Source organism: Rhamphochromis sp. 'chilingali', assembly GCF_963969265.1.
Source record: "Rhamphochromis sp. 'chilingali' genome assembly, chromosome: 8".
Taxonomy (NCBI): domain Eukaryota; kingdom Metazoa; phylum Chordata; class Actinopteri; order Cichliformes; family Cichlidae; genus Rhamphochromis; species Rhamphochromis sp. 'chilingali'.
The window spans coordinates 6,846,013-6,862,432 of NC_137935.1; the positions used below are offsets into that span (position 1 = coordinate 6,846,013).

Consider the following 16,420-nt stretch of genomic DNA (forward strand, 5'->3'; position numbering starts at 1 on the left):
GACCAAGTCTGTCACTTGATGTCAACCCTATATCTTCTTTATTTGCTGAAGATAAAACTGAAGCAAAAAGACTCGCAAACATGCAGCAACCAAAGGAAACTGCAGCAAAGGCCCGGCAGAGCATCTCAGGGACGAAACACAGCATTTGGTGATGTTCATGGGTTCCAGACTTCAGGCAGTTATTAACTGCAAAGGGTTTACTTTGAAGCCTTAACAACAATTACTCAATTACTTTTGAGCCTCTGAAAATGGGGACTTTGTAAACACTTTGTAGACAGCTCATTCAAAATGTTCTGTTACTGTCATATCATATTTAAGTATAAAAATAACCTTTGTGTTTCTGCCATTTGTGTTTGGCAGTAGTCGTATTTATGTGGATGAATATATTTGATGGATTGTGGACAACTTAGACAAAACAGGGACAGCGTTACAACCTGGAGTCAGACATTTTTACGTCCCGTGTGCTTCTCACAGAGCCATGATATCAGACGGGAGAAAGCCGTAAAGGATGTGCAGGGTCAGCGCAGTGTTAGGGGGGACTCTGGGTTTCTCTACTTGGTAAAGCCCAGAGAGATGTGTGAATAAGTGAGATGTTACAGACTGATGAAATTCCCAGAGAGCCCACGATGGATAATGTGATCCCACCACAGTGATGCAGAAAACAGATGGAGAGGGCTGCCTTCAAATTTCTCTTTCACCCTTGTCTTTTACACATCCACGAACACACACACACAACTGTAGCTCATAGCCAAACCTTCTGAGAGACGCAGTGTACACATATATACGCTCATCGCACACACCTGTCAAAGACATAGATATATGGCTCTCTGAGGGGAAATCCATTGAGTCTATCTTGTAAAATATTGTGATTTTTCTCACTCTCGTATATATTTCTTCACAGTTTTCCCTGTCTCATAAAAAGTTTAAAATAAATGTCCTTGTGCTCGCTGCTTAGGACAAACATTTCTGTCTTCTACTTAGAGCAACACAGGACTTTTCATAGGGTTGCACTCTAAATTCACAACATCTGTTTTCAAGTAAATTATGTAAATTGTGGTGTCAGATCTGAGGCCTAGCAATTAGGCTTTGGTATTTTGTCCCACTGACCAACCAATAAACCCTGACTGGCTCAAACAGGGGATGTTTCTTCTGTTATCTGAAAGTGCCTTTTAATAGCACTGGGCGACAGGCGTCCCTCAGGCCCCTGCTGATAGAGTCAACACAACACACTGCTGCTTTGCAGGTCATAAACACTCTGTTGACAGTGCTTGGAAGCTTATTATCCTCACAGCAAAGGACAACATGCTGAATGTACCAACTCCAAACAGTCCCAGCCTGGACTTTAGAGCTCAAAGCCTTTGTAAGACAGTCACGTGCCATTTCCCTACCTTTTCAACCTCGGTCAGGCTCGGGAAACTTGATTGCATAAAGTGTAAACTACAGTGGCTGTATGCTCATTAAAAAGTAATCGGAAATTGGCTAAATGTGTTGTAATCTATTGGTATTTGGAATAAACGCTGATGTGAGCCAGGAAACAAGCCGCATATCAGTTAAATGTGGGCCAGAGGTCAGAGCTGCTTTGTGTGCTTAATGTTTCTGCTGCTTCTGCGCTCAGTGAGCAGCTATCTGGAGCTGCTGTGGCTCAACAGCGTGGAGCTGGCAGCTCCGTACAGACAAGTGAGTGTATCCCCCAGGGGGCCAGAGACAGCCGAACCCTCAGTGCATGAGAAGTGTCTGTGCTGTCAGCTTTGGTTCCCAGCGTGGCCTCTCCTCCTTGGTTGCCCCACCCGCCCCCATCGAGGCCCTCCATGGCCCTTTGTGTGTGGACCGTGCTCCCTGTGGACTAGCCGCTCTCTGGCCTTTCACATGCGACTGTGTCCAATCACCCCGTTTCCCCCCCCTCAACATCAGGAGTCTCTGTCTCCATCTCCAACCAGTGGCTGACCCTGAGAGAGAGAGGCTGTCATTAGTGAGCTGAATACCTGCCTGAAGGAAAATTAATCATTTGTGGAAAAAAGATGAGGAAAAAAGAAAAGAAAAGCGGATAGCTCTAGCTAATAACATTGACTTCATAAAGGTTTATAAGGTTCAACAGATTATGGTTATTATTGGTTAATAAATTGTGTATAACTACTTCAAATCGCTATATAAGCAAATAAAGAAACAAGCTTTTGGCTGTAATAAACCCTAATGTGCTTTTGTGATAAACCCTTCTTCTGCCAATTGCATTTATTTAACGTTTAAAAGTGATCCAGCTAAAAAAGGTTCTGATGGTCTGAGGAGAGGAGTAGCAGTCTGTAGTCATCAGGATCTGGTTACGTTTAAGCCACTTTCATACATGTACTGCACCCCTGAAATCTTCTAGACATTGCCTGAAGGAGCTGCACATGAGATCACTTGGACCAGATATTACACAGACTTGTGAACGGAGCAGATAATTGTGCTGAGACTTTACAGCGAGCACATGTGTGCTGATGTGCATCATATCCTACATCCTGAATGCTCTATGTGGGCAAAACACCTTGCCTATCTACCAGCATTTCCAATAAGTGAGAATGTATCAGACACAGATAATGTCTTGTTGTATGCTACGTCTGTGAAAGGGCAGATTTAGGCAATTTCTGGAGAAATTTGTCATGATTTTAAAGGTAATTTGTGAAAATGACTTATGCTGGGCAAAAATAATTCCTTAACCAAAATAAGGACCTTGTAATGCCAAAATAAGCAATTTAAAGTCTGTTGGAATGTTTTTTAAATAAAGGTTAGGACTGTCCAACTCTTCTGAGCGAAAACAGAGGTGTGGCCTCTGTCCTTCATCAGACATCTTCACCACCTCCTCCATGTTGTTTTCCCTCGCTCGCTGTGTCAGAGATTTGCTGGTTTGTTGGCTTTGGCCGTGGCCATCTAAAGCCCTGACTGGGTTGACCCAGCCTTGGGTGGACTGGCTCACACCTTCCATTAGAGTCAGCTGTCAGATGGTGAGCTGCACCTGCTGTCTAAAGCAGGGTGGGCCCGCCGTCGCTGCCTCCACCGCCCAGCCAACGCTGGAACACATAATTACTACCTCAAAGATGATTATGCTGTTTACTCATGCCCATACGCACAGCAGATGACTGTTTCACACTCACAGCTCGCTCTCCCCTGCCTCGCTGAGAAGGCGTCTCACCTAGTGATGAGGAAATTGTAGCAGCCAACCAACATTCAGACCATCCAACCAACAGGCCTGATGCCAAAGAATGACCCACAGCTATTAGCTGTTCAAACACCCTCCCTCCCTAATAACTTTGACTCAAGTCAATAGTTCCAGTGAGAGCTGGTTTAGTCTACAAGGAGCAGAGAAATCTGATGAAAGTAGTCCCTGAGACTGAAACACAAGATTAAGACAGACAGACAGAAATTAAATGAGCATTAAGCAGAAGCATGTTAAATATGTGTGGTTATAGCTTTACACTGTAGCTGTTCATTTTACTTTGACATACCAAACAAATACTTCTTACCTATAAATGTGTCTCCTCACCATCTAACACAGACGCAGACTCCTCTTTGTGCATAATTCAAACTGAATATTGGAGTTTCTGGAATTGTAAGTAGCATTACATGTGTAGTAGGTTTTCTTGTAGTAATTACCAAGCTGCAGGAGATCAGAGTTTATTGTGGACTATTGAATCCTCTCCCTGCTTTTCACTTTATTAAAAAAGGGCCCAACTTTTAGCCAACTTAGACCAGGCCAGTATTTCAAAATATCTGTGCTGTCATTTTGTAATTTTCGAGATTCATAAGTGACATAAAATCCATCAGTTTTTTTGAGAAGCATTGATTGTTTACAGTAAAAAGGTGATATCAGTGTGCATCATTAAGGTGGTATTAAATAGTGGGAGAATGTTGTGGTAACGTCCTGATAACGCTGTCCACGCGTGTGCGCAGACGAGGAAGGAGGAAGTTATTTTCTCGTTAGACTGTAAAACTTGTTAATGCACAGTCTATACAGGGCAACACCCCCCAAGCCCTCTGCTATTTCTCTCCCTCCCCTTTTCCAGGAGTCGTATTGAGCGTCGGGGCTGGGACATTCCTGGTTTGACGACCAGCTTCGCCGCTGCCATGATTTGCGGAGCAATTCGACACTGACTTCAAAGATGCGTGTGTGGAAGAGGCAGCGGTAGAGACGGAGACCGAGCACTGCAGAAAGTTACAATAAGACAGACATACAGAGACAGAGAGAGAGCGCCAAGTCGGGACTTTTACTGAGAGAAACGGACTCCAGAGAAAACTCTCCACCACCGACGTAACGCGAGTTTCGACCAGGGGGGACTTGGCGCACCTTGGCCCCGACGCCTGCGCTGCTTTTACGGGTTTGAACTCTCTCTCTCCCCTTTTCAACCTCTCCGACTGCTTTCATGTTCCTCAAGCCGTCTCGCACTTTGAGCCCGTTTCTAATGGAGGGCCCGGTACGGATTTGCCAACAGAAGAATGCGTTTTGCTGCTAATTCACCGGACGTCTCGCAGCTTTTGCTCTCCTGCAACAGAGGTAAGACGGCACGGAGGGGAGGCAGAGAGGGGAGTCCCGGGCTGGCTGCCTGACCGGCTGGCTGGCTGGGAGAAGACCTGGGGTAGGATTCAATGTGGAAAGCTCGAGTTTTCAGGGAAAAACAAAAGAGATGCTAGGATAAAATAGGCAGAGAGCTCCACGGTGCCGATTTGATCCATGTTGTCTCGTTTTCTTAACTTTGAATTGTGGCGGAGAGACCAGCGGCGCGGAGTGGCACTGTGGCGAGCGGAGCGTGTGTACGTTTCCATGAATTAAGGGCCCGCACTATAAACCAAGTCTGCTATGACTTTAAATAATTATTGCCCATAATTGTACTGGCGGCACTGAGTATTGAGTCTGCATTGCTTTGCGTGAAGTATAAGAATATGATGTTATGGTCCTAAAAGAGCTTGAAATAATCTCTTTTAAATTCTAATGGTGAAATCAATTCATAAGACTCCTTTAAGCAATTCTTTTGCCTACAGCCATGGTTTGTATTTTGCTTGAACACGCACAGAAGCACTCAGATTAACGTTGCTATTCAGCAGTTCTCTTTATCCTTTATGTATCCCCTGATTTGAAGCAAAAGAAAATCCAAAATATTTGTTTGGTAAACAGTTCTGGCAGCTCCTTGAAGGCAGCTACGCTCGAGTTAACATCCCACAGTTGAAATCAGATGGCCTGCAGGCTCCATTTCTTCTTTGAAAGATGAAAGAACATTTTTAGAAAAAAGGCAAACATGTCACTCCTCTGACACATTGGATTCACCTTGGTAAAAGCTGAAAATGGACTGTCAACAAGTCATACTTTTATTATAGAGAAGATCCACAGAAAAACTGCTCGAGCTGCCACATTTACCACTGTGCAGAAACATGGTGGCTTGGACTAATATTTGAAGTAGTGTGTTTTTTTCCTACAAAAACAGAGAGCCTTTATTGTTTCAGATGAATCCCCAGAGGGTGTCATAAACGTTGGTTTGGTAAATCCATGTTACCATTGCTCAGACACTTGGCAAGTGCACAAATCACTGTGCAAAGCATGCAAAAGCGACTTTACCTGCCTGGCAGACAGAAGGTGTCATTATTTACTCAACCAGGGGCATGCTTTTGACAAAGAGTAAAAACATTAGAGACAAAGAGAAATCTTTGAGTATACTGAAGAAAAAATATGCAGGTGTGCAAATATATGGTCATGAAACAGCCTTCACGTTGCTCAATTCTCCTCGGTTTCATGTTCCTTCTCACTCTTCTAATCTTACAAATAAAAAAAAACAAAACAAAAAAGTAGAAATAAAGACGGCGCTGCTTTGAGCTCAAGACTAGTTGTACAAGTGTGGGCATGAACTAATTTTATTCAGGCTATGCACTTCAGGAACTTAAAGATTTATGTTTTCACAGTCCTATGCTGATGTAACCCAGTTTTCTAAATCATTGTATTTATAAAACTTTCAGCTAAATGTGCATATGAAAATGTAGTATGCACCATAAATATTGTAAGTGATAATATGAGATTAAGACTGTTGCTCTGGGTGGAAACGTGGAAAGCGGCAGAGTAAAAGTGACGGTAACGTGGTGGCTGCTGATGCCAGATTCCTCAACTTCCTCTGTCTGCTGTTCATCCTTATCATCAGAGCTTCACAGCGACTATTGTTACATAGGGGTGACTCTCAGAAAGCTGAACACTTAAAAGTTATCAAGAACAAAGTCTTGAATCCCTCTCGAATGCATGACATCGAGTCAGTGGGACACACATGGCTGCACTCAGATAAAACACTTTCAAGTTCAAACAGTTGCTCACGCATTGTTACGTTGGTGGGGGACAAGAAGACACTTCCGATGGCTTTCAAATCCTTTCAGTGCTTCCCAATATTGGGTGAGCTTTTGACAAGGGCAGAGCGAGATTTGCTCTTTGTGTTCAGGGCGTTGATTTTGAAGGAGAAATCCTTCCTCAGGTTTGAGTCTGTTCCAAGAAATTTTTCTTTTTAAAAATAAACAAAAAACTAAGGTGTAACTTTTTCTGCAGCCGCTTTCCCTCATTGTAACCTAATTGGCTCTATGATCCTTGCATTGCTTTCTACTCAGTCAGTCCTCTTGGACCGACTACTCCTTTATTCAGAAAGCTCAATTGCCAAACGTATCTTTGTTTTATGGCAGCAGAAATATGTGTTTACAGTCTTTATTTGCTCTGTTATTTTTTTTTTAAATACCGTCTATATGAGGCTCTCTTTTGTGTCCAAACTATATTGCTGTATGGTATAGTACAAGTTCCTGATTTTAAACTTTCCAGAATGACTTTAATGTATTTAGTACAATTGACTGTGTTTATCTATAGTAGCTTTGTATTGGGAATGTGACTGAATTGGAGGACAGAGCCTCAGACCCTTTTTTGTGTGTGTGTGTGTGTGTGTTTGTTTTCCCTGCATGTATTTAGGGAAATTAATAAACCATTAGTGGCTCGGCGCTTATCAGACAGACCTGAACAAAGCACAACGATGCCATTAAGCGAGTTGGAATAATGTTTGAGCCATTAGGGTGCTCGTTAATGATAAACACATGTTGCTGTAGGAGAACTATGTTAAGTGGGCAATTTGGACATAAGCACGTGTAATGATACCAGCTCCGGCACTTATAATGGCTCTCTTGATTTTTCTGATGCAGTACTATATTCTCACAACCACTTGCACACCAGCAATGACAAATGACTGCTGAATGTGGTTTTGTTAATGATTAAACCAAAAAGTAAAGTCATATATACAGTGAAATCTTGCAGTTCCTGAGATTATAAAACATTTTTTAATACTCATATGATTAATTAATAAGTTGACTGACAATTAAAGTCATTAAAGAAAATGTAAAAAAAAAAATCTAATATCCTGAGATGCTTTTTTTCCCTCTTACTTCAGACTCTGGGAAAGTCCAGTGGCCCTTCTCATCATTTTCTCACCATTTTTAAAGTAATTCTGCTGTTAAAACTAATTGTGAATAAGCAGTTTAGTTGTAGATTTGTAGATGAAGGTTTGTCTGAGGTGAGTGTGGAGGAAGAGGGAGACTCGAGTATATTTTGGCCATCTCCCACATTCTCCCCTTTTCTAAGCCGAACAGATTTGAGGCCTGTCAGTAAACCTCAGTTCTGGCTCTAAAGTGAATGGAAGTGAGTTTAAAACCTAAATCACAATGTGGCTTGCTTGTTTATTTGGTTTCGCGCTCTGATCTGTCGTATTATTGCACCATTGGATTCAACCTTTGGCTGAGAAGAATGTTATGAGAGTCATAAAGCAGGAGAAAATTTAGTTTTTGGAGCGGTGACGTTAGTTTTCATCTCCTTCACAATATTTTGACTGCTGGAATTAAGACTCATTCATTTTCTAAATCTCTGATTACTAATCCATTTCAGCTTCTTAGTAATAATAATGTAGAATTTATGAAACTGTTTTATGGTTGACGTTAAAACGTACAAGTAACTATTCCCAAACCAAAACCTGGCTTGTTTTAAACTCTTGACATATAGCCCTCCTTTTACTCTCATTGCTCAGGGATTGAGTCATACTGCAGCATTTTTACCATTTTCTATTGCTGCCCTTTACTCTGAGAGCTTCACCTCCCATTCGTCAAGGGTAGAGTCAGACCTCAGGCCCCATTAGATGGACAGAGGGGAGTTGTGGGCAGCATGCCAAAGAGCCCCCATGTTCAAGGAGCCATGGGGGGGTGCTGATTGACAACACCCAGCAGCCATGGGCAGGGGGTCGCTGGGAAAGATGGGCAGGTCAGAGTAAGAGTTTGAGCTCTTGTGACTGCTGGGTTGGTGAGAACGCCCTGCAGCTGCGGTGCTAACAAAAAAGGCTTTACTTTCCAACTTCAGTTTCCCTCTGTAAATATATTCTGTGGGCTGGCTGTGAGCGGAACTGGGTTGGAATTGAGGTAGCTGTAAGGTGTCGCTTGTGTTTATGTGAAGCAGACATAAGTAGCGCTTCTTATCTCCTATGAGCTCACACTGTCATTATTTTAACTATGCTACACACATTTCTCTCTGCGGGACCCCCACCTCCCCCACCCCTCCCTATTTCTTCTATTCCCCCGACTCTGACAGATGACCCAAACACAGCAGCACAGACTCGCCGTACTACGCAAACTTGTTTCTCCTGTAGGTTACAGATGAGCTGCGTGCTTCCTCTGGTACGACTCTTCCGAAATGTCAAAGGTGAGCTGACTGTAACTCAACGTATACACCAGCTCTCAACAGATCACCATATTGAGTTTCTAAAAATTCAGAACCTTGAAGGACCTGAAACTGGATAACGACTTTCAGGAGATTTGAGAAATAAAATGAGAAACATCAGGGCATAATTGTTAAGACAAACAAACAGTTTTTGGAGCAGCAGAAACAGATGTTCCAGCCAGCCACTGAAATGCAGCGGAATGAGGAGATAGGCAGGGTGAAGAGGTCTGCTTGTTCTCTGAAAAATGTTTGCATACTGTTAATGTAATGGAAATACAGGCCTTAGCTAAATATATATGTGTCCATGCTTTCAATATGATAAGGGAATGTAAGCCAATACCACACACGTAGCGCTTTAAAGCACAAACGCAGCGTCCAGGCGGCCGCGTAGATTCTGAGAATACCCCAAGGGCAGGTTGTGCGACACAGTGGGATGCACTTTTTACCACAGGAAAATATAGTTGGGTTAACTTTGATCCATAGCTTGGGGATGTGGGGGTTATATGGATAGAACAAAAGATGAAAATGGACTAGAATACTTTAATGATCTCGAGCCATGGTTTGAAGTACGTCGCTTTCTCTAGATGCCTTTATTTATGGGCTCATAATCATCTGAGGGAGTGCCTCTTGGCTTGTGCAGCTACAGTACATGTGTCTTTAGCATGATGCAGAGCACCACATGCACGACAGAGAACAAAATTTTCCCCGGGAAGGCCTAACGTGGCATTTGCGCGTGCAGATACCCGATGAAAGCCATCGTCCTGTGTTGTTAATCAGCCCCAGAGAAGATTTCAGGGAGTGAACTTATGAACTGGACTCCTCCTGCAGAGTATTTCAGAATATATTTTTTCCCCTTTTCTTTCTGCATCCTCAGCGTCTTCCTGTTTGCAAGATTAATTTCTTTTCCCCTTCCTGTTAGCGACCCCACTAAATACGCCTGCATTAGTCCGTCACCTTGTCGCAGGCTCCAAGAGTTAGCCTTTTCTGCTTGAATCTGCGGAGCGACCGCAGCTTTCTATTTCAAATGTTGAACCAATAAGTCACATCTGACATGGGTTTTCTGCAAACCAGAATGTGTGTGCTGCTGAAAAGCCAGCACAAAGATCAGCAAGACTATATTAAGGCAAAACTAGCGGCTGGCACTCCCCTGCAGCTGACAAACAGGCTTCTTGTTTGAAGGGCTGTTTTCCTCCCAGATCAGAGTGTGAGGCAGTGTGGGTACTGCTGCTGCCTGCCTCTGGGCTTGTGGTTGTGGGTGCCATTTTGGGCCTTCCCTACTCTGAGATGTGAGCCTTTAGGGAACATTGGAACCCCCTATTTATAAAAGATATTCAAAGTGAGTGGAGGAATGTAAGTCAGAGGGATAAAACATAGGGTTGGTCCAGCCTTTTACATTGTTCGGAGAATATTTTAAGATGGGAGCAGACATTCTGCATCCTGCGGAGTATAGTTCTGCCTTGAGATGGATAGATAAAACTCTGTTTTGACTGACTTTAACAAAGTAAAGTAAATCACTGTCACCGTTTCGCGGCGCTTTCACACAGTAGCAAACACACGAACCCAGACAAGAAAAAACAGAGTTGCCGTAAGCCACAGTTTTTCTATTTCCGCTGTGTTTTGGTGTTGTCATTGAGGTTGCGTTTCTGTTGGCGCCGCTGCAGCACTACATCATCTCCCAAAAGCTTTTCTCACCTCCAGTGCTGCAGCAGTAAGCAGCGGGGACCCTAAACATTTCGGAGAGCTTTTTACAGTTTGACCAGGAGCCAGAAGTGGAAACTCGGATGATGTGAGTGTTGATGTATCGCCACCGAGTTTGTTTTGCGATCATTTGATGGCTGCGCAGCAAAAGAGGAGCGTTACAAGGAGAGACGGATAAACATTTAGACAAACTAAATAAAGCATTTACACACTCTGTTTGGGACTGTATATTTATCTTTGGGTCTTCGAGCTTGTACGTGTAAGGGGGGGTTGGGTTGGTTTGTTTGGGTTTTTGCAAGAGATTTGTGGAATCTGTGAAGAAGACTAATTATATTTTAACCTTTTTGCATGTCTTTGTTTTTGTTGTGCCGGTGGCTGGGGAGTTTTTAGCAGATGAGGCTTTCCTCACCCCGTCCACACACACACACACACACACTCCTCTCCAGCATGAATATGTTGCCATTACTCTGTTATACTTACAAAGTGCATTTATCATTATGAAAAAATGAAAATGTCTGTGTGCACTTTCTTTCTCACGCCTCTCGAGTGACAAATGAAGAAGAGCTGCTGAGGCAGCCCAGTTCAGTTTTATTTCTGGCCGGTTTTAAATCCTGACTTTGTGAAACTGAGTTTCTTGTTAGTATCTATTTGGACACCTTGTCATTTTGTTTTCGCTGCACATGTTTGAAATTACATTATTTAATGTATGTTTCAGTCTGAAAGTGCTTTTGGTTGGCAGCCAGGGACCTATCAGGAGGAGACTGAACAGGAATTGTTTGTCTGCGTCTTTGCTGCTTGTTGCTGTAGAGACACGGGCAGTGATGGAATCCAGGAGAGCTGGGGAGGGACGGGAGACTGCGCTTAGTGGAGAAAGGGTGGGGGCAGCTGGATCGCTGTATGCCCATGGTTTATAGCCCACACAACAGCATTTAAAACACAGATAGCATCTTGACTCCCACAGCAGAGCTGGACATTTTCAAGTCTTTTGGCAAACTTGATCATTTTTCTCCTCCCCTGCATCAGCATGTTTTCCCATCATCTCTCTAATCAGGACTGATAGTGGGGAATGTAAATCTGTGGCCTCCTGCCCCCGGTGCCACGGCTGCACAAGCTCCCAGCTCCCCTCGCACTTGCCATGATGAATCAACGTCTTGGCACATGCTGGAGAGCAGTGTTATAACGCACCCTGCGGGCAAGAAGGCCTTCTTCTGCATTCCTTCTTTCCATCAGAATTACCTTTTCGTCTGAGCAGACGTTCCCCTGTGGGCTGAAAGGCCTGTGAAATCAGTTGGAAGGGCCCAGAGAGCTTAGACAATGGGGTAGGGTTGTTAGTTACATGCGCTTTGCAAAAGGTCTCGAGGTGGCCTTGTATGGTGGCGATACCCAGGGATCTGTTTCCAATGTCCGAGGCTGCTATTGAGTTTCGCCCCTGTGGTTAATCCTGCTGTTCAGGACCTTGGGAAACAACCATACCTCCCTACTTTCCTGTCCCTCCCCCGCACAGATTCCCAGGAAAAACAAGACATTGCAGAACAATCGCCAATTAAGATGGGTCTTACATACTGTACCATTCAGTCTCTATCCCTTCTGTCTCAATCTTTTTACCCCCTCCCTCTTTCTATCCACTCTCAGCTCTCTGTTTGTTTCCTTGGCCAACAAGCCTGAGGGTAGAATTAGCACTGTCTCCCAGGTCCCGGCCCTGGCACTTTGGGAGGGTCGGACTCTGGTGAACGGAGGCGTTGTTGGGAGGAGGTGGGGGAACGGGGTGTGTGTCCTTGGTAAACAGGGCTTTGTGGGATGTGACTGTCTGATCCCCAGGGGCCTCTCCTTTCATTGCTCTTCTGTCCCGTACAACAGCACTGTAGTCAGGACCTTGGCGTCAAGATGCTCTGGGACCCGCTTGGCCTCGTCATCACCCTGCGCCTCCCGGACTGATGGTTGTCTGTCAGCTGCACACAGACATGAGAGAAACAAGTGTCTCAAAAGTAGCCTGTCCTTGAAGATGTCTGCTGTAGAAAACTCTGTTTAAATCTTTTATTGAGACACCTTCATTAACTTTCTCAGGCTCAGACAAGTGCAGTCGATTTGTCTCATGGATAGACTAAAACCTCCTTCTCATTGTAAAACAAAAAGGACCCTCCCTTTCTTTCCCTAATTCCCTCAGTTCATTCCAAATCATGTCTGTCTTTTTCTCCCTTACTTTAGCTCACCCCCTTCTGTCTAAGACAGTCCCACTTTTAATAAGATCTCAGTCTTCAATCAGACAGAGTAAGGCCATACCAGAGGCCCAGTGTTTCCACTCATTAGTTTTTCTCGGTGGCCCCGGGCTGCCTCGGTGGACTCACCCAGACCAATACAAGAAGCCCATAATGGTCCCTTAGAGTCTGTTCTATGAGTCGGGTCTTCCAAAGTTTCTGGGCTGAGCTGAATGTAGCTCGGCTGAATCATCAGTCAGTTTTGGCAGTTTTGGATGTCTTTATCTGTACGCTTCTATCTCCGAGCCAAATAAAGGAGGAGAAAGAAGTTTGGGCTTGGCCACTTTTCACCTCCTATTGAATGTTTCACCTTTTTAAATCCTACACATCTCCTTTTACTTCTCTTCCAGAGAGCCTTTCTTTTTATTTTTCTGTTACAGCTTTTTTACCCCATTGCCTCTCATCATTCAGAATTTATCTCCCATCTCTTGTGTGTATGTGTGTGTGTGTGTGTGTGTGTGTGTCTTTCTCTGTCTTTTTCTGTGTGTCTGTCATGCTCTCTCTTTGTGGAACTGAGGAATGTGTGTGCTGCAGATCCTCTGTCAGTGAGATGTGGGGCGAGTGCAGACAGGTTTGGGGTATAGCATGTGAATCCGCTTCGGCACACAGGTCAGATTAGACCATCATACCAGAAAAGACTTGCCCTTTCTCTTACACCCCACTAGAGCTGGGCGATATGAGATTTTTTCATATCACGATATGTTTTTTTCATTTCAGGCGATAACGATATCTATCACGATATAAGCCAAATAACTATATTTGTAAGATTTAAATGTGCCGTTGCTCACAAGTAAAATGTGAAATAATCAGCAGCTTGTTTTTATTTAAATATTTATTTCCCATAATAAGTTCAACAGGGTAGATGTACTTAAGGAACATGAGACTTTTTCAGATAAATAAAGGCAAATATTGCAAACTACACAAAAGGCAGCCGCTAAAGCGTTTAAGTTTCAAAACAGAACAAACAAAAACAGACTAAATTGTCAATTCCACTTAGAAACAAAATATTAATTCTAAAAATAAATCTTAGTTTGTTTTACAGAAGAACAGACAAAACTGACTAACTTTTGTCAATATCAAATAAACTGAGAACTAAAAGGAAATTCTCAATCTCTCCTTGTTGTATAGCTTAGCTTTTCAAACAGTTTTAACAGTTACTTTAGTCTGACAAAAGCCGAATGACGAATTAGCGCTTCCAGTCAGAGACTGAGGCTACGTCCACACGTACACGGGTGTTTTTGAAAACGGAGATTTTCCGTTTTCGTTTTAAAAAATAATCCCGTCCACACATAAAGGCAGAAATGAAGGAAAACGCTGCTATGAACATGCCAAAGCAGCAGGTGGCGCTAGATTCCTAACCGTGCAGAAATATTGGCCAATCAGAAGTCTAGAAGCCTCGGTGGGAAAAAGTAAACAAAGCTGGGGCATAGAAGCAGACCCGAGTCGTATGTGTGGACGGACAGTAACTGTGTGTATATGTAAGCATTTAAACACTGCAGAGAGTAGAATTAACAGTAACAGTATTGTAGAAATTCATTTCACCGAAACAATAACGTGGCGCACAGTGTGACGCATGCACCAGTTTATTGTATTTCCAGACTTGCTTTCGGCACAATTTACAGTGCACGCTACTCTGTTTTTTGTCAGACTTGAAATAGCCGAAATACCTTCACACTACGGAACTTCTATGGCTCTTCCGTTCGACAATCTCTCCGGCATTGGAACCGTCATCTGTTTTCTCTTCGGTCACGCTCGGTAGATTTTTCTAGTCGGCACACTCATTTCCTCCATTACGCGCTGGCTCCATTACCCAGGGCAGCTGTGGCTACAACCGTAGCTTGCCTCCACCAGTGTATGAATGTGAGTGTGAATGAATAGTGGCATTGTAAAGCGCTTTGGGTGCCTTGAAAAGCGCTATATAAATCCAATCTATTATTATTATTATTATTATTATTACCCACTGCCTGCTTCCCAAACAAACACACGTGCGGCTTGGCACTTGTGCTGTATGTAACAAGTCACGCGACGTGACGCTGCGGCTGTGATTGGTTCGGCTCTGCGCTACTTAGTTTGGATTGGCTGACCTTTTTTTATTTTTATTTTTTATTTTAAGAGGACAAGAGTGGCGAAGTCTATCGCGATAGCTTAATTTCTCTATCGAGTAAAAGTTATATCGCGATACATATCGTTATCGTTCTATCGCCCAGCTCTACACCCCACTGATCATTTACCCTTGACATCTTTATCTCTAAGCTTCAATTGGTTCTGGTCACCTGTAACAGTTTGCTCTTTCTTAAACTAAACCTTTTGATTTAATGAATTTGTGCTCTTCTACTATTCATTATTAGTCATTTATGATAAAAACATGATATAAAATTAGTGCATTAATGTTGGAGGGCTGCATCATGGTGTCTGTGTTTCTCTGTGAAGCAGAGAAGCCAGGCCCCTGTCTCAGTCAGCAGCACCAGTTGTGACCTGTTCTTCCTCTGCCCTCCAGGTCTTTGATGCTTCGCTGCATTGCTTTTGTCCCTGTTTACCCAATATGACAGGGATATGGGCCAGTCCCACATGGGGGCAGATGGGGCTTTAAGTAGTTCCTGCAGAGAGGGGGCCAAAAAAGAGGTGCAGGTGCTAATCGCCCTAGAACTCAAATCCCTTTCTTTTCCCTGAGGGCAGCCTGTCAGTGTGTTTATTTTCTCCTGTGTCATCACCAGGGATCCTGCTTGTCCTGTGAGGGGGTAGATGGTTTTATTCCTCTGTTTGAATGTCTCCCTTGATAGAAAAATAAAGGTGGTGCCTCTCAATCATATATCTGTACTGTGGAGTTGTCCGGAAGGGAGTATGACAGATGAAGTAAAAAAACAACACAGAAAACAGAGTTACAAAGTCTCAGGAGATTGATGTTTTTCTTGCAGTTGCACCGTTAAGCCAAGTGTCAGTCAAAGATTTGCCAAACACACATGGGTCAACCCCCCACACCCAAAAAAATAGGAACGTTTCCACTTGAACTCGCTGACACATCCACCTAATTTTTTATTTTAATAAACTCTTTTTCGGTGTATCATCTTTCAACGGTGCACAGTTGATTTTTATGCAGGATGTCACTTCGATTTATAGCTGCTCGATCCTGCCTCGAGAAGGGCCATGCATCCACACCGTGAGTGCAAAAACAGACAGTATCATAAGATCAGATTTTCGGGAAGGAGAGAAAGAAAACGGGAATACCACATATTTTCCTTTTAGGTGGTAAAATGTGGAGGAGTGAGATCAACACTCCACCATTAACACTGGAAAAGAAAAAAAGAGTCTCAGGCTGATCCGGCTCCAGTTGACAGGGACTTCCCCTTTGTAAAAGGACCACTCCAACTTTTGTCTGGGTGTCTGGAAATAGGAAATTGGACTTGCCTTTCCATGCAGCCAGTGTTGCCAGCATTAGGACTAGTCTCTGATGAAAGATAAGAGATATCCTCACAGTGTCTGTCTCCACTGAGGAGGCTTCATGGTGGCGGATGTCAGGGGAAAGCCAAAAAGATAAGAAACAGGAATGATGCCCTTGTGTTTCCTCGTTGTGCCAGATCAATAGGGCAGATAGGCAGCTGTGTGTGTGTTTACACAAGGGCATCCATTCAGAACTTTAGTGCCCAACTGGCCCTCCTGATGGGAGGACTGAACAGGTTAAAATAAGAGAGCGAAGGAAAGGTAGCCAGAGGGAAAAAAGCTCCGGTTT

At 43.6% G+C, this 16,420-nt stretch overlaps 1 protein-coding gene across 2 annotated transcripts in view; it reads left to right on the forward strand.

The window, feature by feature from the left end:
• The first annotated feature begins 4,034 nt into the window (after nt 1–4,034).
• cdon (cell adhesion associated, oncogene regulated) overlaps nt 4,035–16,420 on the forward strand; it is a 33,598-nt gene continuing 21,212 nt past the window's right edge. Inside the window, exon 1 of one of the 2 annotated variants that reach the window (XM_080889478.1) lies at nt 4,035–4,525. The gene's annotated coding sequence lies outside the window, so the exon portion shown is untranslated. The remainder of the gene's footprint in view (nt 4,526–16,420) is intronic. The other variant, XM_080889479.1, reaches the window with a different exon arrangement.